This window comes from Lagenorhynchus albirostris, chromosome 19, assembly GCF_949774975.1.
Source record: "Lagenorhynchus albirostris chromosome 19, mLagAlb1.1, whole genome shotgun sequence".
Taxonomy (NCBI): Eukaryota; Metazoa; Chordata; class Mammalia; order Artiodactyla; family Delphinidae; genus Lagenorhynchus; species Lagenorhynchus albirostris.
In genome coordinates, this window is record NC_083113.1 from 3,436,629 (window position 1) to 3,442,205 (window position 5,577).

The window sequence follows — 5,577 nt, forward strand, 5'->3', positions numbered from 1 at the left end:
CCAGCCCAGCCGCCACCTCCTCCTAATGGTCTACTCCTTCCCTTCCCTCAATGGCTCCTTTCCCCTTGAAAGCGAATACAACATATTAAATAGCATCTTCCCCCGTGTACGTGATCATTCCCACAATTAAATGCTCTCCCCTCGCACAGCCCACACGGGGTATCGGCCACCTGGCCTGGGCTGACCCCTCCAGCCAGGACCGGCTGCATAACTTGCAGGGTCCAGGGCAAAAGGAAAATGCAGGCCTCTGGTTCAAAAAAGCAGGAAAAGCCTCTTTCCTTTCTTCCGCAGTCTTTCCCTCAACCTGTCAATGGTGTTTTTTGTTTGCCATTCAGTGTCACGCTCCCTCGGCCACATGGGGTTGCTGGGGGGCGAGCGCAGACCCTCACAGGGGCTGGGGCCCGCCTGACCCTAACCCTCCCCAGGCTTGTGCCCTGAACCCCCCTCCTTCAGGGGCCAGAGGGCAGCAAGGGTTCCCGGAGGGGAGGGTTTCTGAACTGCCCAGAACCTGCCCCAGGGATGCAGGACTAAGTGGAGGGCAGGACTCCCAGCCCCGGACACAGATCCCTGTCCTGTGGGACTTCACTTCCAAAACTCAACTTCAAAGATCAAATTAACAATTTCCTCAAGAGAAAAAGAAGAGGAATTCCCTGGTGGTCCAGTGGTTAGGACTCTGTGCTCTCACCGCTGTGGGCCTGGGTTCAATCCCTGGTCAGGGAACTAAGACCCCACAAGCCATGTGGCCAAAAACACACAAACAAAAACAAAACAAACAAACAAAAAGGAATTTCATGATGGTGACCTCAGAGCATTAAACCCCCAGCACACGGACCCCCGATGTGGGCCTGGTTGCAGGGTCTTCAGCCGCCTGCCCTCCCCTCCCTCCCTCAGTCTGGTCTCTCTGTGATCTTACAAAGAGGAAGCTGGCTCTGCTTCGCACTGGCTGTTCCCTCTGCCTGGAACAGCCCCGCTCAGGTCCTCTCTGACTGTTTCCCCGGTTCCTGAAGAGCTCAGCTGCCTGTGCCCCACCCCCTGGGCCTGGGGTCCCTCCTCAGTCAGCCGGAGTGGGGGGGGGCGGCAGAAGAGCCCTTTGTCACCGCGGTCCTGTGGTGGGGCCGCTCCGGCGCGGTCCGTGCTGCTTCCCGGGGGCTAATGCTGGACCCTACTTCAGTTGCTTGTACAGAATTCGTGAGGGAAAGGACTAAACGCATGCCACCATTCCTAGACCCAAAGACTTGGGATATTAATTCTTGCCAGAAACGGAGCCAAAAAAGAATAGATTCCGGGATGATGGATGGAATCCCTGGGATTTCTGGGGGCACAGACACTGGCCTTGCCGACCTGCCTTGAGGGCCTACTGTGTACCAGGCTGGGATTTGGATTCTGCGCACACACACTCCCTGCAGAGGCAGAGACATTCAGGGCCCCTTCTACAGTCCCGCATCCTCCCTCCACACTGTGGCTATGGTTTCCATGGCAACTGCCTGAGCCCACCTGCGTCACCACAGACGTGGGGGCTTCTGCTCTGGGAGTGGAGCAGAGGGGCGCGCATCAGACTCGCACCACCTGGGAGGGCTAGGCTCACTGCGCAGCCTCCACGTCAGCAGCACGTCTGCACATTTTGCGCGGGTTGAAATGCGTCAGTGGTACCATCTTCACAGAAAGAGAAAAAAAGAAGGAAAAAAAAAGCGTCTGCCGGAGCCTCCACCGACTCCGAGTGAAGTTTTGAATCTGTTCTGAGCAGCCGTGACACAGCAGTTTATGTTTTCACCATTCATTTATTTAGTACATATTCGTATTGCATGTGAACTGAGAAATTAGATATACACACCTATGTGTATTCACGGAGCTACTGCCTGTTTTACATGCTTTATTCTAGATCTGGAAAATGAAACGGTGAGACATAAGGCCCAGTTTCTGACTGCTGGTAGACCATTCATTCCTTCCTTCATCCCCCAAATTATGTGTTTACTATGCAAGTATTTATTGAGGTCCCACTATGGGTCAGCGCTGAGTGAAATCTGATGCATGAAGTAGAAACCAAGACAGATTCCCCCCCCCCACCCCGTTAAGAATCTTTCATGTATGTGAGAATAACAGTCAATAAATGTAACTTAAATACCAGATGATGGTAAGTTCTATAAAGGGTAAACAGGGTGAGGAGATGGAGAGTGAAGGAAGGGGATCTTTTAGCTGATCAAGGAGGTCTTCCTGGAGGTGGAAGTATTTGAGCAGACCTGAATGAAGGGAGGGCACAAACCTTTGGATCGTTAGAGAAACAACTGTTCTGGGCAGAGAGAATGGCACCTGGAAACATTGGAAGATGGGGCATGTTTCTCATGCTTGATGAACAGCAGGGAAGCCAGGGTGTGTGATGGGAGTGAGTGAGGAAGAAAGCGGATGGGGGTGGATTCAGATGGGGAGCTGGGAGGAGTCATGCAGTGCCTTCTGGCTTACATTTAGTGAATAAACACGTAGCTAAATTTATCATTAAGGGCTCACATTTTTTTTCTTAGAGATGTATTTCCTCTGTTGGATGCATGGATGATTGATGGTTGGATGGATGGATGAATGATGGTTGGATGGATGGATGGATGGGTGATGGTTGGATGGATGGATGGGTGATGGTTGGATGGATGGATGGATGGATGATGGTTGGATGGATGGATGATGGATTGATGGATGGATGGATAATTAAATGAACAAATGGTTGGAGAGATCGATGGATGGATTAATCGTTGGATGGATGGATGATGGCTAGAATAATGCATAAATGAATGGTTGGATAGATTGAAGGATGGATTAATGGGTGGGTGAGTGTAAGGACTGATGAGTGGATGGATGATGGATGGATAATGGATGGATGGATGGATGGATGGGTAGACGGATGGATGGATATTTCGATGAATGAATGTTTGGTTGGGTGGGTGCTACAAGTAAAATAGACAATTTTTTCCTTCTCCAAGGGTCAATTCTGAATTCTAGAAGTCTCCTTTGCTCTCTGTCTACACCACTCATCTGTGAAGATCATGACTTTGGGGTATATATACATAAAAATATATATTTGGAAGTAAAGCCGTGGTGAATGAATAAGGGTAATTGAAAGGTGGCCTCCCCTTTGTGTGCAAACACCTGTGGGAGTGGGTAATATTTTCATCATCATGTCCCATCCTTCTGATCAGTCAGTAGAGGTTTGAATGCCCCTCTCTTGCCCCACTCTCCTTGGGTGATGCAGATGAAATTCCCACTCATAGTGTTACCTACATAGATGGCGCCCCCTGGAGTTGTGCAATGTACAACCCTGTGATCTCCAGTGACTCTGTGCATTTGGCAGGATCTCCAAATCTGCATCCCCAGCCCAGATCTCCCTCAGGAGCTTCAGAAACAGATATCCACCCAGCAACTGGACGTTCCCCTCAGATGACGTTCAGGACAAACGGTGCAAGTTCAGGACTGATCTAAACATCAACAAACCCAGCCGACCAGCAACAGGTCAAGAATCCCCAAGATATAGCTCCACCCAGGCCTCTCCTCTGCGTATCTTTCGAGTCCTCCCAGATTTCCCAATTTCCAGAGCCACCACCCTATTCTAAGCCACCTCCTCTCTTGCCAATGGACTAATGGTGTCCAAAATGGAGCACCGTGAGAAAAGCTTTAAGACGTTTTATTTCTACTTTTTTTTTACTTCCACCTTTTGAAATGATCTATTTCTTTTGAGTGCTTTATTATCTGTACACCGCCTTGCTGCAGTAGCATGTAATCTGTCCATAGCTAGCTAAGGCTCCTTGGTGGCTCCGTGTGGCAAATCCTACTACTGAAACAAGTGAGGGAAATTGAGTCAGAGGGTGGTCAGCTCTCTTTGAAAATCCTAGGTTGGTGCCTTAGTTGCCTCAGCTCTAAAATGGGCATCAGAGCATAGGCAGCCCTTAGAAAGCTACCAAGCAAGGACATAACTCCCGGGGCGAAGAACCCAGATGACAAACTCTGGCTGCCTGGGTTCGAATCCTGGCTTTGCCACTTGCTAGCTGTGTGAACCTCCAGAACGTATTGCCTGCCCTGAGCTGCCATCTCCTTGTATGTAATAGTGGGATAATGTTAGAACATATCTCAAATGAGCCTTTCTGAAGCAAGAATTCAGAGGACTGAATGGCATAGCGTAAGTGCTATTGTATTGGTTATTAAACCGAGCATAAGTTCTGTGATTATTGAGTGGTTTCAACATTGGGAACTGTGGCAACACTGCCAGGCCTGCAATAAAGTTTCCCTCAAAAGTCACCAAAAGGGACTTCCCTGGTGGTCCTGTGGTTAAGATTCCATCGTCTATGCAGGGGACGAGGGTGCGATCTCCAGTTGGGGAACTAAGATCCCACATGCCGCGGAGCCACTAAGCCCACGCCCCACAGCTACTGAGCCCGCGTGCCGCAACGAAGACCCAACTCGACCATAAATAAATAAATAAGTCACCCAAAGTACTGCTATGACAAATGGCAGAGCTGGAAACCCACCCCAGTCAAGTTGGTTATTGTGGTTAAAATCGGGGACCTGGGGAGGACAGCCATTGGGAAAAACAGTATGGTCATACCTCAAAAAATTAAAGAACAGAATTATCATTTGACCCAGCAATTCCATTTCTGAATATATACCCAAGAGAATTAAAAGGACGGTCTCAAAATGATACCTGTACACCCATGTTCACAGCAGCCTTGATCACAATAGCTAAAAGGTGGAAGTAGCCCAAGTTGTCTACTGATGAATGAGTGGGTAAACAAAGTGTGGTGTATGCATACAATGGAATATGACTCAGCCTTAAAAGGGAAGGACATTGTGACACGTGCTACCACATGGATGAACCTTGAGGACGTTATGCTAAGTGAGATAAATCCGTCACAAAAGACTAATGACTACTCTATGATGCCACTTCCATGAGGTACCTGAGACATCAGATTCATAGAGACAGAAAGTAAGATGGTGACTGCTGGGGCTGGGACAGGGGGGAATGGGGAGTTACTGTTTAAGGGGTACAGAATTTCAGTTTTACAAGATGAAAAGAGTTCTGGACATGGATAACGGTGATGGTTGCACAACACTGTGAATGTATTTATCACTATTGTACTGTACACTTAAAAGTGTCCTTAGGAGGGCGAAGTGTGTGTTATGTGTATTTTACACATTGGGGAAGACTGAGGGGGCTGGCAGATTGGGAGGTGGAATCGTCCAGCGTTGGTGTTTTGCCTAAAGAGTAGGAAAGAGAAGGGGCAGAGTATTTCCAAGGGAGACCATAACTCTAGACGGCTAAGGAGAAAGGAAAAGGGGTGACGGACCCTGCGAGAGACTTGGGTTCAGCAGAAATGTAGATGAGGTCGTTGGACTGAACCGACAATCTTACTGCAGAGCCTGGAAAATTCCACTCTGCGGCTCTCTCCTCACCTTCCCCAGCCCCTCGCCTCCCTGACTCTGGCTGCAGTTTCCACAGCAACAGCCCACAGCAACAGCCCTCCCGCATCCTTCAGGGGAAAGTGGGTGCCCTTGTGAGGGGAACCAAGTGAGGAGAGGGATGAGGCCGGCGGGGGAGGGCCT

At 49.4% G+C, this 5,577-nt stretch overlaps 1 non-coding gene across 1 annotated transcript; it reads left to right on the top strand.

Annotated features, from left to right (window-relative positions):
• Window positions 1-647: 647 nt before the first annotated feature.
• TRNAE-CUC (transfer RNA glutamic acid (anticodon CUC)) lies at window positions 648-720 on the top strand. The gene has a single exon. It is a non-coding gene; the product is annotated as a tRNA-Glu (tRNA).
• Window positions 721-5,577: the final 4,857 nt, after the last annotated feature.